Here is a 25,050-nt window from a genome sequence, read left to right on the forward strand (position 1 = left end):
AGCGCCAAATTTTAAAGACAATTAACTTTCTGAATTACCCTGTTGCTCTAGCACACTGACCTTCACGTGATGTGTAAATGTGTCCTCTCATTGTTTTATTAACAACTGTTGTTTGCCTTGTCGCTGTTTTTTTCATAAATACGTTAATCGTCTCGAACAGCACAACCGTGCAAGCTAGTCGGCGCAGAACTGAATATCACTCACTCACTCACTCACTCACTCACTCACTCACTCACTCACTCACTCACTCACTCACTCACTCACTCACTCACTCACTCACTCACTCACTCACTCACTCACTCACTCACTCACTCACTCACTCACTCACTCACTCGCTCGCTCACTCACTCACTCACTCACTCACTCACTCACTCACTCACTCACTCACTCACTCACTCACTCACTCACTCACTCACTCACTCACTCACTCACTCACTCACTCACTCGCAAAGTGTTTTTTGCCGACAAGGCCACACGCTGACCGAGTTTCAACGGATCACACTCGCGGATAACGCTGAGACATTAAACGGCGTGCAAAAAAAAGCACCAAAAACAAAATGACGTGTGGTAAATTGCGACAGCTGTGGAAGAGGCAGGAAATCGTGCACATATCGATCCCTTAACGAGTGCTGCCCGAACAAGGCACTCACCCGCAACAAGTGTCTTATATTTCTTAAATGCTATATTCGCCAGACTACGCACCACCTAAAAGTCGTAGATAAATACGTGGACGGTAACCGGATATGCATACCTTGTCGGACATGCGGTCTATGAATTTTTACGGTCAAGCGCCTTCTGATGAATGAACACGAAAACGAGAACATGTCTGCATGAAGACATTGTTATACCGTGTAGGAAATACTAGTGACTAATTGAGCGTTGATGGATCATTCATAGCAAAAAAGAAAGAAAAGAAAGAGACATTTCTTAACCGCGTCGTCGATACCTGTTTCCGTAGAACCACCATCCAAAGTCGATTATCTATGTTGCGGAACGACGTGATAGAAACCGAATGCTCAATAAGTGAAAGCAATGAGCCGTTGTATCGCTTGCCCTGTATTTCCCGTTTTGCACATGTGCTATGCATGTAACGACCTAGAAAATAAGGCATAAAAACGTAAATAAAGTGCTCCGGAAACGGGGACTTATAAACAGCGCATGCGCATCGCGAACAGCGCGGGGACATTTCCAGCTCGCGATGCCCCGTTCGGGCGCTAGCATGCGTATCTGCCGCGAAGGCGCTCGGCGCAGAGCATGCGGCGAGGCTAAATGAATGACTCGTCAAGGCTTTCTGCCATTATAGACCTCGCGCGCGAGCACATGTCGACAGATAAGCACGACGTGCGAGGATGGCGGAGGCGAACGCGAGAGGTCGTTGGCTGCTGCGAAAAGCGGAACAAAAGAGCGTGTTTGCTCCAAGCATCGTCACGTGCTCCTGCAGATCGGGCGACGACGCTGAGTATGCCAAAGACAAAAGACCGGAAAAACGCCGCCGCTAAGGGGACGCCTCTGGTTATACAAACAGGAGCGAAAAAAAGATAGCGTGCATGTCCCGCGCCGGCAGTCTAAAAGTCGCGACCACGCATAACCGGGTGCAACGCATCGATGACGTGCGTGAGCTGCCGGCACGGGAGCCGCCTATCGGCGAATGCAGGCATCGTGTATGAGTGCCGTACACAGGCCGCGCTCTCGAATGATATCGTCGATGTACGGGTACGCAAACGTGGACGTCATCAAAAAACTACACGTGACCAGTCGCAACGTATGTGTGCTATAGATATAGACGCATAATCATTTTCTAGACTGTGCGGTTCATGACGCGTTACATGGCTGCCGTACAGTCAGCGTGCGTGTTGCTCATCTTCATGCATGCACTGGGTATAGGCACAATGTAACGATTCTAACCCGATTCCATTCTTATCATTCACTGCTCCAGATCGATTTACCGCTGCATCCGTGCCGCTCGGGTCAATGACGAAGCACGATAAAGAATGTAAGTTGTATTAGAGCATAGTCTAGTCACCATTACGCTGGTTTTGCATTCCGTTGGTATTGCCACAAAGCGACATATGCACCGTCAGTGTATTATACGAGTTTAGCAGAACGCCGCGTCGGTCCTGCCGGCATGTATAGAGAAAATCTGAGTTGAAGTGCTTGCCTCATTGCCTGTGTGGCCTTAGGTCTCCGTCGTCAGTATCGGGGGATCCAGGACGAAGTACACGAGAACAGAAAGGAGGCATTTCTCTGATGCGGACCATGCATGCACCCATGTCCGGAGGCCGCCAGGAACATTGACACCCTTCCGATCGAGGACGTATAAGAGCGTCCGTGCGTTGCAGGCTCCACCACAGCGAGGTCTGCCAGATAGACTGGTTCATGCGAACATGCTGCCCTTGCCTCGGTGTCTTCAGTATACTGTGTTTCTTCTTTGTTCCTCTTACTTTTCCCTTGCTATACTTTCTGACGAAGATTTGTTCTTATACGCAGTTATACGCGTATACGCGTATACGCAGTAAACGCGAAAAGCAGATTTGCTTTGCTTACAGGCTCAAGCCATCAGAATCATCCGGTTCCTAAAGTTAACACATAAAACGTGAGCTTGCTATCGAAGAGAGGTTCTCGTAATCGAAAGCATTTTTTATGACATGAGAACAAACAATATTTCTGTTCCTTTTTTCCAGAACTCCTGAAACATATACAGAAAACGAATTCGCACCGCGCGGGATATGCTGGTCTTTTTTTTTTCTTTTTTTCACGTGCCTCTCTGTGTCATCCGAACGGTGAGCGGCGACTTGCCCGCTCGAGGCACGCTCGTGGAACGAGGAGCACCGGTCTTTCGGTGCAACAAGGCTTTCAGCGTTTCTTTGGAACGTCGCCACCCCATTCTCCTCTTTTCAATATAGCACCGTCCCGACAGCTATCTCCAACGGCAATCCCTTCAGTCTCCCGGGTCGCGAAGTCTCTTGCGTTCCCCGCAAAAGGAAGCGAGCTGTCTTTCCCGTTCTCATCCACCCTTTTGCTCGAGACGCCCGCCCCGCATACCCCTTCGGGCTCCCTTCGCATGTCCCACTTAGCGCACGCAAGTGTTGGGCAACCTGTCGCGAAGTGCACGGGCACGCGGCTCCGCAATCGCCATAAATCCTCGCCGCCATTGTGTCGCTGACGTCTCCGAGACGGGCGTGAAAGACAAGAAAGAGAAGCCAGCCGCCATCCGCATTCACGTGTCAGGGAAGCCGCGGGAGAGGAGATGAATGAAACCCGGAGGAGGAAAAGAAGAGTCGTCGCGTGCGCCAGCAGCAGCAGCAGGCGCGAGCAAGAAGAGAGGCGCCTCCGCGCGCGGGGATGAAGACGAAGAGAAGAAGACTGCGGCGAGGAGTGCGCGTTTGTTCGCGCGCGTGCGGCGACTTGGGTGCGCGTCAGCGGCGTGCGCTCCGCATCAGAAGCAGCACAAACAGCCGCCGCAGCCGTCGGCGTGACAGAGCGGTCCGCCGCCGCCGCCTCGGCCCAAGAGTGAGTCAAGGTCGGGGGAAGCCCCCCCAGCTTCGGCGGCGGTGGTGGCCCAACGCCGCCGACGCAGACGCCCGCCTCGCTCGACGACGCCGATCGATGGCGGGTGCACGTCCCCCCCCCCCTTCTTTACCTCCCCATCCGGCTGGTCGTGTGCGCTTCGGCTGGCGCTCGGCCATCGATGGGCGGCAGGCAGCGCGAGCGCCACGACGAGAGGAGACCACCGGCGAGCGAGCGAGCCGCTCGCGTGCGCCAAATCCGCAGTATACGTGTATACCGCGGGGCTTCTTCGCGGTGCCCCCGCCGGCTCGCTATCTCCTTCACGACCCGGCTCTCTCGAATCGCGCGCTCGCAGGGCGCCCGCTTTCTTTGTGCGAGGCAGCTTGCGAGACGAGCGCCACGTTGGGCACAGCACTCCTTGGTCGGTAAATGCGCACGGTCCGGCATATTTCTCTTTCATGCATATATATATTTTTGGGGGGCGTCGCGCTTCGAGCGTCCCATCCGCACCGCGCGATAGCTACATGCTGTTGTCGCAGGCAACACGCTTACCACGAGGAGTCCGCTTTAAACCTGGAAGAACGGCGAACACGTCTGGACCGGAATTTGTGGCGCAGACATCGCGAATTGCAATATTGGCGCTGTCACGCCGTGAATACGCCGCAAGTACAGCGCAGATATCCGCGTGGCTGCCACCTTCTGCGAAACAGTACTTAGTAATGAGAGTAGGGAAGAAGTGCTTTTCTCAAAATGCAGCAGACTAATTAATGCGGGCAAGTATTCAGAAATCACCCCACGAAGAGAACGCTTCGCATAAGCCAAATGCCAAACAGAGATGGAGTGTCGGTGAATGAATACGCGCATGTTCTGTGCCGTCTCGTGCCTTGCGCACCCATCTGTTTACAAACGTGCAGCGTGCCGAAGTCTGTGAAGAGGTACAAGAAGGCGCGAGCATATATATACGCTGGCTGTTGTCCAGAAACGCCGGTCCTGCTCTCCTATATGTATTATGTACTGGAAGCCAGGAAGGTCGGCAAAGAGAGACAGACAGGTTGTTGCGACTCTTGTCCAAGAGAGTGCGAGCGGCTTTGTGCTCCGTGCTCCGTAAGTGATCTCAAAAACAAGCAAGTTAAAGGAAGATGGCGCGGAGAGTACCTGCACAGGATATATGTATACGGTATACTGCCCCTCTCTCGAGAGCAGTTTGTCCTCACACTAAACGCTTTGATAGTTCAGAGTGAAGCTGCAACCCTGTGTTCAAAACCGCTGCAGGTACCAAAGTGAGTATACCCTTTGGAGTGCGTCAGTCGCCACCATACGCGCCGCTACAGTGCTGGCATCCACTGACAACACGTTGTTTTTCCCGAGCCACACGGCTGACGAGGGCAACAACGATGATAATTATCATTATTGCTTGTTATTATTTGTTTTGAAAACACATACACACGCTTGACAGGAAAGGGCAAGCGAGGAGCAGGCTGGCAACTGCCACCGGAAGGGGCACGACGCCTGCCTATGCTTTTCAGAAAGGAGGAAGAGAGAGAAACATAGAAATGGACGATAGGAAGAAGAGTAGATAACAGGAAAGAAGGAGCAAGATGAAAAATCTCGAAGAATAAAGCAGAACACACTACACGTCACACACAGTGGCGTTTATACGTAAATAACGCGCATTGTGATCTCCATGGCCCATGCTCCTCGAAATAATTAGAAAGAAAAGCGTGGAGAATCCTTTGGTAGAGAGCTGCATGCGTAGATTCTGCGAAATCGCTCGCAGCTTACACGCTACGTGGGCCCCAACTCAAGGCGATCCTCATATTGAGGTAAACCACATCGTGTAGCGAAAGGCAACATGACAACAAAACACACAGCAACAGAAGCATTCGCGGGAAAGGTATCGGAGCAGAATTGTGCGGCAGAGTATAACAGTATGTTATCGGTGTGAAACGTTTGCGCAAGCGCGCCATCTGCGAGAAGGCTGGATTTGCGCGAATTATACGCCTCGTGGGATTGCGAGTCGCCGCCTGAATAAGTTTGCATGAGCGACTTAAACATGGCTGCATTCATCTAGAGTATATGCAGGTCCGAACGGCATGAACAGAAATCGATACTTTTCTCGGAACCTGCAGCGTTACGCAATCATTTTACGCGAACTGTACAATACTATAACGCTGCAGCATGTGGCGATTGCGGCGGCGCGGAAACAATTCGTCACGTTCTTTGGCACTGTCCGCAGTACACCGTGCAGAGACAATCGCTTTCCATTGTGTGGAACCAGTTGGACGACCAGCCTATGTCGGAAGAAAGAATTTCGAAACATCGACGCGACTTAACGTCGCATCAGAAGGCTGTGCAAGCGCTACTGCGCTTCTTCAGATCGACCCGCCTGTGTGAACGCCTGTGATTGGAACCCCTTTACTGTTACCCGTCTCTCTTTCCTTTTCCCTCTTTTTTTCTTTTTTTCTTGTTACTTTCTTTCTCTCGCTCTTTGTCGTCTTTGTAATCCCTATATCCCCAACCCCAGTGCAGGGTAGCAAACCGCAAACTCGCCTCTGGTTAACCTTCCTGCCTTTCCTTTCTCTCTCTCTTTCTCTCTCTCTCTCTCTCTCTGTACAATGCTACAATGCTACAAAGACGAAAATTCGCAAAGCCTGAGGTCCCTCAGCGCAGTCCCGGAATCGTACCACAACGTCCTAAGTCTCGCTCATATCTCAGATCTTAGTTGTGCTTACGTGTGATCAATAAATATTTACGCGCAGCCAACGTGCCTGCTATGAACCCGCGTCAACCGCAGTTTTGGGGTAATTTGGGGAGAAGTGATTAATATTCAGGATATGAAGAATAGTTTGCATACCTAGGTAACTACGTCGCCACAGCATATATAAACAAAACATCCAGGTGCAAATCCAGGTGCAAATATGTTAGACCCGCAAGAAACTGCCACAAATGACACTATAAACGCGAAGCCTCTTTTTCATTAACAAATTCGCACCAACCTAGCCCAGCATATGCACATATGCACACATGGCGCATTATACGCCGTAATCGTGCGAGTACAACCACAGTATCGCACGTGTACATGCATATGCCATCGCGTCAGCGGAATGCGTGTATATATATATATATATATATATATATATATATATATATATATATATATATATATATATATATATATATATATATATGGCTGTACGCGTGGCTGTACGGGCACGATTACGTCGTATAATGCGCCATGTTGCGGCGAAAGCTTAAACATAAGACACAAGGGATCAAATGCACAGCAGCTCAAGCAAAACAAGGTGGTCAGCACAACTATTAAGGCTGGGTGGTTTGGTCCAGCATAATGAAACGTATATGGCGCGCTCAAAAGACGAGGGCAATACTATTTCTCGTTGTTCTGTTCCGTATATTATTTGTGTCTATATTAGGGCGCACCACACATTCCATTAAGAACCGGTCCCAAGTAAATGAAAGGCGCGAAAACCATTGCATGAACTGTGCCTATAGGCACGTGTACAGGCTTACCGACGTGGCAACGGCGACTCGCATTGAAGAGGAAGCACGAATGGGTTACGCGGCGAAATGAACAGCGATATCTCTCGTTTTTATCGCGTGTTTATATTCGGCCGGGGAACAGATATTGCGCACTTGATACGAAACGAGGCCGGCATCTTCCCGGCGGAAGCCTCCCGTTGTCGCTGCCAAGACAGAGCCCACTTCTCCGATAAGCGAGATACTCCCCCCCCCCCCCCCCCCCGCCCCCCTTTTCTCTTCTTTTTGATGGTGCCATTACCTCACGGACACACAAATAGACAGACCTATAGACCCAGTGAGAATAACAGGAATATAGAGGAGCGAATCTCACGCTTGCAACCGTGAGAGCATCGACAGGACGCATAAGTTTGTCGCTTGGAGAGAAGCACGAACCGTACGTATACTGTTCCCTTTCTATTTATTTCTCTGTTGAGCCTCGAGCACGCTCAAGCTGCGACACATGTTGTACAACTCTTGTCCTGAACTCCGGCACGAGAGAAACACGCTTAACTTCGAGGCAGGAGGATGTCGGCAATCGCTATAGCTTCATCTTTTAACTGTGTGTCTTAAGTTCTTTACATACGAGGGCGCTAACGAACGGAAGGAACAAAACCGATAAAAAAAAACAAAAAAAAACGTATATTTCTTTCTTTTCTTTTATGAATCGACGCATGCAAGTGCAGATGCAGTGGCGAGGTGATTGATTTCAGAGCACTTCGTCATGACGTCAGTATTGTTATATTTGCTTGATAACAGGCCGCTGGGAACTTGCTGTCTCATACCCAGGAATTTTGGACATTGCCCCTGTGGCCAGCTGTCGAACTTTTCCGCAAAGCGCTAGCGTAACTCAATGAGAAGCATTTTTAAAAATGATATTTCGAAAGGCCGCCCGAAATTCAACGTTATAGTAACGTCGAGATGGTGCTCCCTGCTAATAACATGCGTATATTCACGGTATACTTATTCGTAACTTTCCTGCAGCGTTATAGCAGCGTGTTAATCCTGACCAAAACACAGCAAAGACGTTACGATGACGTTCCGTAAATACGCATGTTAATGAAAGGACGTACCATCTCGACGTTGCCAACAGACAGTTGTCGAAACTCGGGCGACGCACACAGCGATGTTGCCCAAGATGAATCTTACAAACATAACAAAGCTTCGAGATTTTGGCTCGACGCCGCGTTTCAGTGTCCTTCGTTTGTATACCGTATGTCGTTGTGTATACCGCTGATATGTATGCCGCTGATAGATTTGAAGCTGTTTAATATTCCGTGAAACCTATTTCTACGTTTATTTGGTGGTATAAGAGGTTGATCACTATAGCGGAGAATTTTTCGCACTAAACAGCAGCTTCAATACGCCTGCGTGATGTCATGGCTGTCAATTTATTTTCGCGCGTTTGACCACTTTTGCGGGGGAAAAATAATTTATGGAGTATTTGATCTTTTCCGAATGCAATGTAATCTTTGCTCACTGATGAACAGCTAATTAGCCCCGATCAGATACTGTCAACATCCGTGGCCTATATATACCGTGCGGAAACGTGAAGTTGGCACGGTGATATAGTGGCGATTATGGCGTTGCAACTGGCGGGGTTTAGCCGGGCACACTCACCCGCAGCACTCGCTTCGTCTGAGCGTCTAGATCTTTCTGTGCCATCAATATCTGTATCTCCTGTATCTTCGTGTATGTACTACACTTAATAACTCAATAAAACAAAGCAGAAATATGTTCATACGAGCCGATCGTTCCACTCTCTCACAGAAATGTGAGCAGAATGCGCGACAATTCCTTAAGGATTATCTCCAATCCTTCCAGGAAAACTGTAGCCGTTCTTCACGCTCGTGATGAAACCATTTTCTGCTCATGCTGTCCACGAAGCCTCTTCCTCTCAGAACAGAAGCACTTTCCAAGACCAGATGAAGTGTTCGATGTATATGTTACACTTCGTTGCAGTATACCAGCGCAAGATGGAGAAGCAGCACGGCCGACCTTAAAAGGCCATGCGTGCAGGATTGTATAGGCCGGTTTTGTTCTTATTCTGCATATCGGATCGAGGGTGGCTTCCGTACGTGTGGATAGGTCCCTTCATAACACGGGTGCAGTCTTTTCTGGCTTGCCAAACCTGCGCTCACGTGACGAGAGCCCCATTTCTGGTATTCCCTGCAGAAGTGTAATTTACCCACCCAGCTTAGCTCATCTGGGTGGGTTGCATTGACTAAGGTCTGTTAGTTACATTAACTTGCTAGTGTCATATCGTTACCACTATACAGTTGTGCCGGCAGAAGTGTATGCGCCTATCTATACGAATGCGACTGTAATCGCTTGCGTCGGATGGGGGGAAAGAAAAAAAGAAAAAAGATGCGCACAGCTATAGATGCACTCATTCGGAGTTTTCGAAGATATATCCGTGCCACGCACACGTAGCTCTATAGCTGAAGAAAAAAAAGAGAGTGGGAGAACAGCACCAGTCTTGTCAGCGAGTTCCGCGGGGAGGTTAGACGGGTAAGCTGCTGGTCGAATTCGATGCGACGCACTCCATGCTGCTTGAACGGAGCAACTCCGCGCACTTCTTATACTTCTTGAATCGATATATATGTGCGCGGTGGCGGTCGCCGTTCCCTCTCGAAAATTAAGCATCGCGCACTCCAGCGCCTTAGATCGGCCATCTCACGTCGTGCGCGAAGCCCGTGTGAGCGTAACTCTCGCCGTCGGTGCCGCCTGCAGGGCCAGTTTGGCATTCCGGGCTGCTCGGAGTCACACGCGCTGACGGGGCGGCGGCGACAGGATCGCAACCGCCGAGCTTCTCGTTCGGCATCTTTCGCAAACACGCGCATACCTCAGGCTTTTTCCAAATGGGCCCCGGAATCTTCTGGACCTTCTTTGCAGCTGCAGCGCCGTAGGCACGTCTCTTCTTGTTTCATTAGATTCTTTTTTTCTTTTTGTAGGGGCGCGTGAAGCAACGAACGCAGAGGAACGAGGAACGCGGCGACGTTGAGGTGGGGGTCGAGATGCTTGGGAGTATATATATAGGTGTCGATGTGTAAGGATGGCGACGTCTCGTTATGCGCGCGTTTAAAAAAAAAAAAAGAAGCGATGGGTTATGCAGAAAACGACAGGCTCTGCACAAGAAACAGGGATGTCCCCCCGTCGCGCGAACCATGCACGCACGCAGACAAACAAGTAAACAACCAACCAATCAGTGTTGGTGACATGCATGGAGAAGGTGTAGGCGGTTCGGTTTTGTTCTCGTGCAATGGGCGTGGATGCATGGCGCGGTAAAACGTCTGCAAAAGTCTTTATGTATACAGCCCATGCACGCGATGGCTGGTATGCTCTTGAGCAATGATTAAAGCTTTTGTTTTTCGCATTGTATACTATACTATAGTACTACTATACTTACACGCAAGCACGAGGTACGTCGCGACGTTCAACGTAAAGAAATCTCAACAGTAACAATTTGAAACCTCGGCCCGGAACAACTTAATGCCGCAATGCTCGGAAGCACGGTGTGTATCTGCAGGCATATAAATGTAAAGCGCTATTTGACGCACGATGTCGATTACGTCGCAACATAGTAACTGATCATGGGGGGTGTGTGGTGTTCTTTTGCCGCTTTCGATATTGCTCGATTTCAGAAAGATCTTAAATTTTTTTCTCGAGGAGGCAAAAAATATGTCATGGCATCGGTCACGCTTGACTGCAGAAAACGTACGTTGGCGTATACGAAAATCTATAACTGTGCTTTTGCATGTCGTCACCGACTTGACACATTTTGTTTCGGTGTCAGATTATTATTCTTTGTGTTTTGTGAATGGGTTAGAGATACTATGCACAAAAGGGTCCCAAAGTCAAAGGCTGCAATGGGACCCTGCTGACTCCTATTATAAGCTGAATTTGCAGACTTAGAAAGCAACGCATGGTGTTTTCCATGCTCAGCCGCTCCCCAAATTTATCGGCATGTTTTTCGAGTCCTATATAATTAAGTGACACATCCCCGAAACCAATGATTAGGCAAATGCCGAGTTATTTTAGTCGTGTACGTCTGCAAATAGGCTTGCTACATATAGCGTTCGAATGCAGCTGCGGCTGAACTCTTCATCGCTTCCATTCGCGCTTCTTTCCTTTCGTATCAGTTGCACAATCATAGAATTTATTGTTTCGAAAAAAAAAAAAGCTATCCAGAAATACTGCTAATATCTTCAGTACCGTAACAATAAATCAATAAATCCATATGCTAAGTACATAAAGGTGAAGAAAAATCATTTCAATAATATAATGACAAAGAACACTAGAGGTTGAAATTTAGTCAGCAATTTTGCTTCTTGTGTTGATATATGGTCAAAACAGACTTTAGAGAAAAGCCAGCAAAGCTGGTCGGCTGCGTGTGAACGAAGCGAAGGCAGAGCGAACAAGCAACGGTTAGACAACGCTATAGGCGCATTATCCCGCATTGCGTCAGTGGGCTGCATATACAGACAACCAAACATTCGCTTTAATAACATTACGAGTTCATAGAACATCATGTTCAGACACTGTGCTATCGAGGATGTATTGCTGCTGTCCATTAATTCAGCTCACCTATATACTGTGCTTTCATAAAAACAGCAAACACGGCAAGAACTGTTGAAGAGATAATACGATTCTATGTATATCTTCATCCATATTGCATATTACAAGTTTTGAGCAATTTCGCGATGAAGATGAACGCGTCCGCACGAACACTTTTTGAATGACACAACGGAATCTCTTAATGGCCTCATAGAGACGCATTACGTGCTCACTTTTTTAGACCAGCCTTGTCTACCAGATATGCGGTCTTCCTTAAAACCCAAACGTCCGGCACTATACAGTCAGCATGGCAGACGAAAGCGCGCCGTAAGAGAACGAGTCGAAGCAGCGCACGACAATGCACCAGCGCATGGCGCAACAACGCCGTCCCATGTTAGCAAGAGTGTATACAAGCTTGGTTACGTATGTATACTTCAAGGAAGAAGGCGTGCTTGAATACGCATAACCACGAGAAGAAATTGTGGACCGTGTTTTTGATTTCGACGCCGAGGTGCTGCGTCAGTATATCCACATGAAGGAGAGATGTGCATATTAGCTATATATACTTCTGACATCCTGCACACACACAGGGGTGGTGTCGTCGCCTGACATATCCTCGTATATTCAGAAGCAGATGTTTGTGTGATGGTCGGCTCATATTGCTGAGTAGACTATAAATATGATTGCTTTGGCGCAAACCTATCAATATGATAGAATATGGAAATATGATCGGCAGAGCCATCATATTTATGGTCGCAGCATCCTCGCATATATTTGAAGAGAGCTCAGGGACACAATTGCACCTCAAGCCGGATCTCAACAACGACTGGTAAATGTGTATGTAACACACTTTTTCTTGGTTTAATGATCAATCCGCGGTTAGGTAGAAACCCATATCTTCACATGCGTGTATACTATGTATTCCAACACATACTCATTTTTTGTAATGGTATAACGTCACTTTCTTTTGCGTAAACACAGAGATCGAGATATATCCCATCGTGGTGCTGCGGTCACTATGCTGATGCTGCACCCTGAACTTTCATGTCAGCTCGTGGTATTCATGTGGTTGTAAATATAGCAAAAGATCATAGCCCCTCCTACGATTTATTCACCTCGCAGCTCCTGGTATTCGAAAAGCAGTTTACGGGTACTTTTCGTCGTCTTAAAAGCCGGCTGCAAGGACGTTACTAAACCACTTCCACACAAATTCCGCATGCGTGTGAATATACATGTGCGGATGAATGCCTTAGGCAATCGCTTCCGAGCTAATTATGATACGGTTCGATTTGATTCATTCAATTAAATTTTCGAAACGTCGGCAACTTTCGTCGCCGGCTTTCTACTTTTGGTTGTCTATAACGCGTACACAGAAATGATAACAAGGGATGAACTATGCAAAGGATAAAACGGCAATATGTAACATAATGTACAAAGCTTGGTCAGTAACGAGCACTCGCGAGGGAGAGCCGAGTCGCAGACTCGCGCCCGCGATCATTTCGCGGTTACATGTGCGGTGCCGCGCACCTTGCAAGGAGTTCTAGCCTCCTTATTCTTCTTCTTCTCTGTAAGTAAGGAAAGGAGTGGGGGGGTGGCGGAAGGGGGGCGCACGGACAGACACGGCGTGCAAGAGAGTTTGGTGGGGCAGGACGCGAGAAACGGCGCACGCGCACACACACACACACTCGCTCACACACGCCCTCGAGGGGCCCCTCGGTAGAGGATGGTGTGGCTCGGTTACGCAACAACGGTTGGAAGAAGCAGTCGTTCTCAGAATGGACGTTCCGCGAAGGGGCGCTTCATTTTCCAGCCGCCGTACTCGGTAGAGGAAGCTGCGCGAGCCGGCACCACACTTATATACCGAGCCGCTGCCGCGATCCTGCATCGGCTGCAGCCCGGCGGGGCGACCATTAGCGAGTGTGCCGTTACCAGCGGCGCACGGTGCCGTTGTTGTCGGTGCGCGTAAGGAACCGCGCCACTGCAGCGCCTGCCCGCCATCGCAGTGTATATGTACATGCGCGCGGCTCGCGTATACGCGCTGTAACCATGCGTAATGTGTTTGCCTTTCTCCCAGAAACACACGCGTGTGCGTAGTTTATTTCTCTGCAACTGTGTGTGCAGTGCAGCGTAAGCTATACACACTCATGGCGTCAGCCAACGAAAAAAACGAGAACCCGGAGACGGACTGGGCCGCTGTCTATACCGCCAATCCCTCAGTGCGCGACGATTATAAAGGGTTCTCAGAAGGGTAAACGCTGCACAGTATAGAACTGTGCAGACAAAGCTACGCTCCCTTGATGAACATTACTGAAAATAAAAATAAACGCAGCAATGCGCCAAGAGCGAAAACACGCAGCCCGTTTTCGTACCCAGCTGTGTAGCCTCCGCCACACTGCACGGAGTTACTGAGACGAAGAGTATAATAAAGGTACTTCTTGACCACCACCCCCGCAGCACTCATACCGCCTCCCACCTCCTGCTGAGAGTTGAAGTCTTTCTTTTGTGTGTGTGTGTGGGTCGTCCTCCTTGCCTTTCGAAAACTGAAAACGAGACGGCGAGAGCACCAAGCGGTTCCGCGCCTGTGTCTGTGCATGGAGGCAAGAGGGAGGCCATTGAGAAGGCGCCGTGGAGAATGGCCCGCGCTGTTACGCGTCTCCAAATTGCGGTCTCCGGCACTCCGCTTCGAGCGTGTTTCCTCTCGGCCACGGTCTGTAGACTGGGCGCAAAGTGAATTTGAGAACAATGCGAACTGCACTGCTCAGTGTGCGACGTGTTTACGCAACACCGCCATGAGTGATGGCGTGTTTTGCCCTTGCATGCACAATGTATACACATTATAGCAGCTTTGTCTGTGGGCAGTATACTGGGTAGAACGCGTCCTACATAGTTTCTTCAGCAACAAAGGTTCGCCCTCCGCACCGCTCTAAATCAGCAAGACGGAAGACTTTTCTCGGTGGACAAGAACTTGGGACTTTGGTCTCGCATACTGAAGCTGCAGAAAGCTACAAAAGTGGTATATCTGACATTATACTGAAGGCCGCGGGACTGACGACAGCGTTCGACACAGCACCGGGAATTTTCGTTAAATCTGCGACTCCAGTGCACATAGTTCCTGACTTAATATAATTGTCTTAATAGTTTATTCGCCTCCCCCGAGTGCAGGGTAGTCCAGGGGAGGTCCAGTGGGTAAGAGTCCACCCATAGTGGACATCTCCATTTCGTCTGCTGCTGAAGTGCTGATTGGATGGGGCGCCTCGCTGCTGCGAACGCGCAGCCCAACCCAGCCAATCAGAAATTCGAGAGTACACGAAATGGACACGTCCACTACCTGGACTCTTACAGAATACCTCCCCTGCATACTGTAATATCACTGACTTTCATCTATCCTTCTCTCTCATCACTGGAATCGGTTTATAATTTTTTTATGTAATAAGGTGTGCTACGAGTGATGCATATTGATGTGAAGAACTAAGAATGTAAGCAGGGAACAACGACGGGGGAAAGAGTGTGAAAATATGACATTGGGAGAGGACTGCGCATATATTCCGTGCCAACCTGCATGCTGGGAACTTAAGAGGTTCGTAAACAATCCCGCGGAAACAGCACTGGAAAGAAGGAAGAGGGAGAATAACATGCATTAAAAAAACTTTGTCCTGAACGCACATATTTTGTAGGATATATGGATGGATATATGCTCACAATATTTAAGATGATTTGCTCTATATAGACGCTGCAGACAAGCAACAACAAACTTGCAACAGCAAGAAGTTACAAGCAGCACACTGTTTTTTTAGATCACAGCGACATTGATTTCACCTGCTTCGGGTACTTGGCTGAACAAACTTGCTCGTATAGCAAAAGCTATCGCGCCGTTTCACGTTCCGAACGCTTTCGATCGAGGTATGAGATCGGAGACCGTCGAACGGAACTCTTTCTCAAACAAAATGCAATGTTTCGTAAAACCTCACAATAACATGCGTTTTCGACCGAGCCTGAATTCGTAAAGGTCATGAAAAATTTGGAGGACTTGACAGTCATGAAAGCAAGTGTGACGTGTATATATATATATACGGAAGCAAACTTTCTGCATGACACGTCCTTTCCACTCAATTTGATCGCGCTATACGCAACATAGTTTCAGCCGCTACAGTATTTAGGCGTTGACAAACTTGGTTCTTGCGAAGACAGGCTCAAGAAAGCTGACGGAAATATAAAAGATCATGTGTTGACCAGCTTTTTCGATGTATGACGCGGCAACACTTGCAACATGGCGAGATATACCTATAGAAAGGCCTCTGAGAATGTGGCCAGCATGGCCGTTTGTCGCAGTTTACAGTGCAGAGGATTTCAATCATCTCGAATTGTAACAAGTATGGAACACAGACGTCTATTCTGACAACACGTAATAACCAACGAAAAAGTGAATATTGACGGTTGTTATGTCGCTCGGTTTCGGCTACACCGACTTCTGATGACGGATGTGACACGGTGTAACTTTACTTTGTTTGCATAAGCTGAGGTTTTGGTGACTGTATACAGTTCGTCTGTGCTGTGCAAAACCGCATCGCCTCAAGTCACGCGCACATGGAAAAGAAGAAAACAAAAAAGACATTTGGTGAGTGCATGTAGCTGTAAACTGCTTATACATTTGTAACCAGCTTTCAAGGCTAAACCGGCCGTTTCGGTTGCTTTAAGACGAGATGTGCAATCATCAGTCATATATACGTGAGCTCTCAGCGAGTGTGAAAACATTCGCAGTTTTACATATTAGCTAACTCGGTCGCTGCAATTGAGCGCATCTTTTTTTTTTTTTCCCCCTTTCGCTTCGATGCAACGCCCTCGAAAGGGGCTTTTGAAACGAGTGCACATGCATGCTCAAAACTTGATGTGGAGACTTCGTCACCACATATGACTACCCAGGGCATGTTAACGAAGGACGGTAAACGTATAAGAACTATATATGTTAATCCTTCTCGATAGAAAACGAAGCACAAAAACGCCTGAGCATGTAGAAACGTGCACACAAACGTAGCAAGATGTATGTTTGGAGCTATACATCAAATGGTTTCCGGGATGTGTATATACTTCATGGCTGACCGTTTCATGGCTGCTTGTCAAGATAGCCGGCACTGGCAACAACGTTCGTGACTTTACCTCCTCACCTATTCGTAGCGAAATGTGCCAACGTAATGTATTCGATGGTCCAATCTCGTCGCGCATTGATTGGCCTTTCGACAGACGGTTCATTCATATGAAACGTAAGACACGACAGCAAACAGGCAGGTCTCGCAGAAGATAAGCGGAGCATGCGCATATTTCGGCATGCACGTGAACAACCGACGACTCGCAAAGAACAGCAGCCGGTCTTGGCGTCGGCGGCGCCCACGTGGTTCTTTCTCTCTCCATCGATGCCGGCATCACGCGCGTGGCTCGAGGAGGATCGAATGTTCCACATTTTCGGGACAGCCGCCGCTTCGATGCGGATGACGTCACACCGACGCGGGGCGGCGACGACGCTGAATGTGCGCCGCCCGCGGCTTTTCGCCCGTTGACAGGCCGCCAACAACGACGTGGCATCGTCATCGTGATCTCTTTCACCGCGTTATCGAACGCGGCCGCTGTTTGTTTGGGGACGCCCTGGAACAAGGAACTCGGCTTGTTGGCGCTAGGCCAGAGAGGGCGGCACGGTTTTCAGCGCAGTAAAAGTGTGTCCGTGTTCCAGGCATCTTGGGCTACACTTCTGTCGCTTGACAGCACGCAGTATGCAGCACACACGGCAGCTGCACGAACCGTCGACGACATTTGAGTCTACTGTCGGTTATTTCCCGCCTATAGAAGCGTATACGTCTCTGCGACACTTTTGGAATTGTTCATTCAAAAGAGATGCGCGTTTCCAAAATGGCTGGTGTGCGCGTATACCGGCTGGCCTAACGACAACCATCTCACGTGGTGGTTGCATGACATATGTATGCTTCAGACAAGCTCGACCGAAGTACAGCAGAAGCCGGCAAACGAAAAGAAAGGAAGCAACCAAGTCCGGAAGTAAGCACGCCACGCGAAGAGATCAACTCTGTCACACACGACACGTGGAGAGGGAAGCCGAAGGACTTGCCTGGTGGAGTCGACGCTACGCGCATAAGAGCAGGAAGCGATAAGCGCGCCCAAATCGCGGAGGGTCGTCGGCCGTTGCCGCCGCCACGACAGTGGCGGTTCAGATAGCGGATACGGACACGCAACTTGAGGTGCACACGTCGAGGCGAAGCACGACCACGTACAGGGTGCGCGGGGACGGGTAGCAGCCGGGGCGCGTGTCTCTCACCTGCAGCAGTAGGAGCGCAGCAGCTCGCATGCCGGCGACCAGCGCGGTGAATCCTGCGCGAGCCTCCTCCTCACGGCGGCCCGGTGGCACGTCGACGTCGCGGCGGTATCCGCCGGCTGGGCCGGGCCCACATCCGACGAGAGACAAACAGAACGCGCGGCCAGCGTGACGCGCGCGCCCGCAGCACAGCAGCGAGTGCCGTCAAGGCCGCCGCCGGTCCTCCCGCGCCGGGGGGCACCCCGCGCGGGGAGGCCGCGCACCGCCGCCGGCAGGCGAACCAATCCGAGCGCTCCGCCCGCGCCCCGGCGGCCAATCGGAGGCCCCGACCGCGCGCGTCCGCCAATGGGAGACCGCGGCCCTCCGATCGCGAGCGGCGGCCGACCGTTGAGAACGGGCACGTCGTCGTTTGCATACTGATGGGGCGTCAATTAGCACCGCGGCTTGTTTTGCGAGGAAACCGAGGAGCGCCGCGCTGCTTCTCTGCGCCGACCACGTGGGGGTCGACACTCTCACCTCCCCCCCTCCCCCATAACACCCGATATTCTCCGCTACGCATCGAAAGAGGGGGCAAACATCAGCCCCCCCTCCTGCCCCCCTCCACATTTGGGCGCCAAAAAAGTAAAGGGGCGAGGGGGGAGTGACACCGTGGCCGAGCGGTCAAACGACGCGCCGACGCCGAGATTCTCGACCTGCACGCTCTCTCTTTCTGTACAAGCCGCGAGCGCCCTGAGCCACGACTGGGCGCGTTCATTTCAATATTGCGATGCGACCTGACCCCTCGCGCTGCTCTTGTTTTCGTTTGCCTTCTCGAAGAAACCGATGCCGGATAAAACTGCTCTAAGTGGGAGGGAAACTCGGCCGTCTCTACAGTGCAAGGGAGCTTGAACAAACACGACGCTGTTTTCGATAAACACGTTGCCGCTTGTTTATGCAAGTTGGAGCAACCGGATTTAGTGCGGGTCATCCAATTAGTACACTGATTCAAGAAAAACAAGCACGCCGCTCAAGTTTCGCGATACTTACGTAAAAATCGAAAGTGCTTTCTGCTCATGAGCGTGTACCAGTGTACGCATTTTTTGTGCATTGCATTGGTATATAGTATGCTCGTAGTGCATGTTTTGCTTACAGGTCCGCGAAATCTGCAGCCTCTGTGTCAACATTGTTACTACATGTACCGCCCGCGATAGAAATAGCATAATCAGCTGGCTTCAAAGCTCTTTTTCAGTATTTTAGGTGGACAACAAAGTAAAACAAAATCCTAACCCATAGATTCTTTATGGTGCAGAAGTGTAGCTGCGGGCCACAAAATTTCAGAGATAATGGAGATCACGGGTCATAGTTTTGAACAGGCGGTGCTGCTGCTGATGACTTCACTGTTAGAAAGGAGAGAGAAGAAGGTCATAATTGTGGCCATATACTCACAAAATATTGCATAATGTTCAATAAACAAAACCAAAGGACTGCCGTAAATATAAAATTTGGTACATTAATATAAATGGAATTGAACAAAAGAATCCAGAAGCTCAATCTTGGAATGTATGTCTACACGATAATTAGAAATCGTAACGATGCTGCTTCTTGAAATGTGCGTTAGCAAGGAGTAGTGCCTCTTTTTTAAAATAAATGCAAGCTTCTTAAAGGAAACAAGAATTCAGAGTTTTGACCTAAGGAAAAGCTTTTCTTGACGCCGAGGCTTAGCAAGCGACCGATAGTTACGTAAATATTAGGCGCGAAATGTTGCACGCGCATACAGCTTGTCGGTACTCGACGACGACTATCAGGGAAATGGTGCGCGAACTCAGAAACCGTTTTCAACAACCGAAAACATTATTACTGGATTCCTTATCTCATTCAATATCATAACGCTTGCTCCTATTATCTGTAAATTGGGATAACAATTTTCTTTTCAGCAACCAGTTATTATTTATCGTCCATATTTCGCCACACATGGACATCCATATCTTTGCGCGGTAGAAAAAAAAGTAGACTGTGAGGACGAAATGTAGGCAATTGAGTCTGTTGATTAGGTATCGGGGAGGCGAACTGCAACTACGTTCATTAAGTTATAATAATTTAATTTCCGTTGCGTACATGTCTGTGTGAAAACAGACGTGAGTTCCGTTTAACTTTAATGCACTGTCATCTGAAATTTTATTTTACGATTTGTGCGAGTCTTAATTAGCCGGGCATAGAAGCTCTAATTGGCAGCACGCATCGTAGTCTGCCAATACAACAACGGAGCCCACCTAACGTAGTGCCACCACACCCGACGATTTGGATATCGCTCTATACCATTTCAACGTTTTAATTATGCCACTTCCACCGAAAGTGGAGTAGTGTTCAATATAGCTTGCCTTAAATCCAAATCAAAGGCAAAATGTGACACCCCACCCCCCCTCCGCCCACCCTTTCTATATAAATGGGGGAATATCGCAGAAACCAGCAACATTAGCTTCTGGTGATTTACTCTGATGACCTTGCTTCGGGTTATTTGCGACCAGCTTCAGAAAAATAATTTACCTGTGCAGAGACAAGAAAATCTCAATTAAAAAAAAAAAGAGACCAAAGATGAACACCACCTAATCAAAGTGCCTCATTAACTGCATATAGCGGAAACTGATAAGACGTTTTCTTTTCAGGAGTTCTAAAGAAAGTCTGCGTTCACAGTCTGAGAAATCGCAACGTTATTGATGGCAACGGCTAGATAAGTGTGGTATGATAAAGTACAGAGACAAAAAAAAAAATGTGCATTGAGATATTTCTAATCAGCAACATTTTGCGACATTGTAGGGGCCGCACACATGTTGTAAAAATCGGACATTACACATTGTACATTTGAGATTTACCGGTGGCTTTCCTGTTGACCATTTTCACCTGCAGTAATACTTTTTTCGTTTCTTTATTTAGGACTATGGATAAAGCACCCCCCTCCCCCATTTTTTAAAAATTTTTCTGTTCGCGTTGCATGAGTTATGGCGTTCCGAGTCACACAGCTTACCTAATCTGTGCAGGGCTTCTCTTATAACAGACGGTATACGGGATAAACTTCGAACCAGTTGGGGTTCCTTAAAGGCACACTATAATTGAGAACACTAAATGGTAGTATATAGAAACGCATAAGCTATTCTTCGAGGAATCTCTGCACGTTGTGAATGAAAAAGAAAGTTGTAGATGGCCATATTTATATTACAGAAGAGAACACACTGGTGCGATAAGAAACAACCTTTCCTAAGTTTCGCGCTTCAACCTATAGTTGCCACTGGCATCAATTAATCAAAAAAATAAGTCATGGGTTTCTACGTTCCAATACCACAATCTCATTATGAGGCACGCCGTAATGAGGGACTCCAGTTTAATTTTGACCACCTGTTGTTATTTAACGTTCGCTTAATTTTATAAGTACGCGAACGTTTTTGCATCTCGTCCCCATGGAAATGCGGCAGCCGCAGCCAACATCGAACCCGCGACCTCAAGCTCAGCAGTGCCATATCCACTGCGCTACCAGGTGTGGGTAATCGCATCAAGGCTGACGTCGCGTGTAAATGTTGCTATCTCGCATATTTTGACCTTTCAATTTGGAAGAAAGTCATTTTAATGAAATTTTTCAGGAGAAAGTCATGAGATAATTTCTCACATCCTGCTTTCGTTCTTTAACGAACACAAGGAAAAAAAAACACACACACACATTTTATCCGTGCTTCGACCAGATGTTGATACAGTCGGTGCTGCAGCTGATGTCGGGAACCGGTGGATAAAGCAAGTTACGTATCAACTTATCTTCCCCGTCTGAGCCGTACACGGTCGTAATGCCAAAATGCATATATATGCTTGAATTGATAAAAGCCCTTCATATTCTCTTCATACTTTCTGCTTTTTCTCCTTCCGCCGAATGCAGAATTGCCAACCGGACACTTACTCTGATTAACCGTTCTGCCTTTTATCTCTTAATTGTTATCTCTCTCTTTGTAACTGAGGAGCCAAACACACAACCTATAGCTATTTCCGAGAACATTTCCTGCGCCAACCAACCGGCACAATACGCGAAAATATTACAGAGTGACACGACGAAGGAGCTACGCTGGAGCCTACAAGGTTACTTGAATACTTGTTTAGCGCAATCCCGTCTCCTTCATATACCGAAGTAGTCCCTTCGTCGCCTTCAGCTGCGATGTTTTCTGTCGGCGATATGTGAAAATAGTTGCAACTGACAATGGTCTATTGTCAAGGTGCGCTAGAACGGACGCCAGGGACTGTCTCTGAACATTATATTCAGGACAGCCGCACAGAATGTGTTCCAGCGTCTCCTCGCAAAGACATGCATTGCAGAGAGCGTTGTCGGCCGTTCCAATGCGAAACGAGTAAGATTTTGTGAAGCCCACCCCTAGCCATAAGTGATAAAGCAGGGTGGCCTCACTTCGGCGGAGTCCAGTTAGCATACAGAGATGCATCAAAGAGGGCAGGTCGTATTGACAATTGCTCCGGTTGGTCTGGCTGCTTGGTGTGCTTGGTGCGCTTGGTGCGCTTGGTGATGTCACGTACCACGCAAGAGTGACAGCCTGTAACTAACAATGTGTGTGCCGTGTTATGTGCTCTCTCTATCTCTTCTCCCCATCTTTCATCCCCCCATCCCGCTCCCATGTATAGGGTAGCAAACCGTTTAAGCTAAACTGGTTAACCTCCCTGCCTTTCATTCTCCGCCTTTTCCTTCCTTCCTTCCTTTCTGTTTAGCGCAATACAACGGACACGAGAAAAGCGACATGACAAGCCGCTCTCTTGTGTCCGTTGTATTGCGCTAAACAAGTATTCATGGATCCGCACGAACTAGCCCGCCAACGCATTGTGCTGAACTGCAAGGTTACGCTACTCCATATCGGTGACGTTAACGTATATGAGACGATCATCATTTATTGGCGACGTTACGCCTGCGCAAGATATATCTACATACCAGCCATCTTGCCTGTGCACTTCTTATCTATGTATGACTCGTACATAGCTCCAGAGATCATCTTTGTATACCTTTCGTATGTGGTCAGTTTCATGTTTCATTACAACAGCAATTTACCATCGGAACAATAGTTTGTTAAGCCTTTAGCCATGCATTAAGCACAAAAAAGCAAGAAATTCATTCAAGTTACGTACACGACGTAAAAAGAGAACATTGTCTAAATGTCGCAGTCCAAAATTTCCCCCGTACTTTGCTTTAAGTGTGCATGGACGGGCAATCGATATTTTTCGATCGTGCAAACAATCGTTTTGTCCACTTAACCTTCTTATTATGATCGTGTTTCTGAGTTACATAAACAGTGTACAATATTCATTTCCTCGGATCAATAGCCTTTTCAGGCAGGCATTTACGCACAATGAACCCGCCTATACTCTGTGTTCTGTCCAATTAATACAGTTTGTTCGAGTAATTAGTCTAATGCCCGTCTCATTACTGCAGTAACGCTGTGCATAAAGCTAGCGGTTGTAATAGATTGAACTCTACTTCCGGAAATATTGGGGAAACGGTAGGTATTATCCACGAGAAGCAGGAAGGCGATGTCCCATAATCACTTGGCCAAGTAATGGATTTAATAACGACTGAAACTTGCGCAAGCTTGCATATTTGCCTTTCAGGCAAAATAGATTAGGTTGTAGTTCTTTTCCAAACTTGCGCGTGCTTGTTACGACAAACTGAAGGGGAGAACGTTAGCGCTAGGAAATTAATTCCGTCCCGGCACACGCTCACGCATGCACGCAACACACACAAGCACATGCATAGTGAAATCGTCGCCCAATACGTTCAGTCTAATTCGACATGCAAGTATAGCCTACTGCGTAACTTAGGAACCGAGATATATTACCAACGCATCACTTCGCCACGAAAAAAAAAAAACAATGTGAACACGTGCTGAGAAAATTCGCCCTTATCAAGACTAAAGCATCCTCATCCTATGTTTCCTAACATATTGCGCAAGAAATATGCTCGACGAGCGATTCATCTTCATCAAGATCCAGCAGAGATAAACTCCCAGCCCGCTTCGACGCATGCTTTACGCATTTATATAGTTTCGGCTACGGTTCTTTCATGCTCGTTGCATACTCGTCTGTATCCTACCTGCTGCTGATAATGGATGACAACGACGACAAGATTATACACTAAGCTGTTTCTAGATCTCTCAGGCCTACGGCAAGCGTCCTGGCGCGGTGCACGCCTATACTGGGAACGTCCCTGCACCCTTCCTCACCCAATATCATCACGCGCGCCAGCATCTCCCCGTGCATGTATTGCACGTGGGAGAGCTGGACCGCATCGCCCGAAGACTCGCGCCAGACTCGACGAATGGCGGATACACACGAGCGCCGGCAACGCGTCCCTACGGCGTCTGCCAAAGCCGTCTGGTACGGCGTCCGCCATTCGCGTGGCCAACGCCGTAGTAGACGCCGCGGTTGTCTCCACTCTGTACGGAGCGGCGAGCGAGGAGGACATCGAGGCACCCTTCAGTACACCACCGGGGAGGGCCACCTCGTGACAAACAAAGGCGACTCGGATTCGTAATGTCATCATATAATAACGTTTTCTTCTTCAGCTGCCAATGGCCCAGCCGTCTTTTAGAATAGTTTTCAGCGCAGATCCCGTTTACGTAGCCCCCCTCCCTCCTTAGCACTCTTTTTCGTCCTTCATGCCAGCAGGCAGGCTAAATACGTTCACATTTATTAGTGGCTGAACACTGAGTTGTTTTAGTGGGACCTAACTTAACATCCCGTCTACCATTAATTTCTTTTCATTTAGGACGAAAACTTCAAACCACATTAAAATGAAATGTTTCAAAATTGTTCGAAGTTTGAGAAAGAGAAGAGTTGAGGATTTGGTCTGCAAATATATCGAGAGGGAGTATGGGAGGGTAAGCTTAATATTTTGGTGTTCTGAAAGCTCTATGACGAGCGGCCAATTTCTTTAACAAACAAAACAGCCTTTTTCATGCAGTAAGGGAAAGCCAAAAGCTACTTTTCGTATAATGTATTTTTTTCAACAGAGAGAGAGAGAGAGAGAGAAAGAGGAAAGGCAGGGAGGTCAACCAGATATCGGTCTCCGGTTTGCTACCCTACACTGGGGATGGGATATAGGGGTTATAAAGAGGACAGATACG

General features: G+C 48.4%; 1 protein-coding gene across 4 annotated transcripts in view; it reads right to left on the bottom strand.

Moving 5' to 3' along the window:
- LOC142579142 (uncharacterized) overlaps positions 1 to 25,050 on the bottom strand; it is a 159,036-nt gene that overhangs the window by 32,637 nt on the left and 101,349 nt on the right. The window contains exon 1 of one of the 4 annotated variants that reach the window (XM_075689060.1): positions 17,918 to 18,094. The exons of the other annotated variants lie outside the window; for them this stretch is intronic. The gene's annotated coding sequence lies outside the window, so the exon portion shown is untranslated. Of the gene's footprint in view, positions 1 to 17,917; positions 18,095 to 25,050 lie in introns of those variants that run through there. 4 annotated transcript variants of the gene reach the window in all.

The sequence above is a fragment of the Dermacentor variabilis genome, chromosome 4, assembly GCF_050947875.1.
Source record: "Dermacentor variabilis isolate Ectoservices chromosome 4, ASM5094787v1, whole genome shotgun sequence".
Taxonomy (NCBI): domain Eukaryota; kingdom Metazoa; phylum Arthropoda; class Arachnida; order Ixodida; family Ixodidae; genus Dermacentor; species Dermacentor variabilis.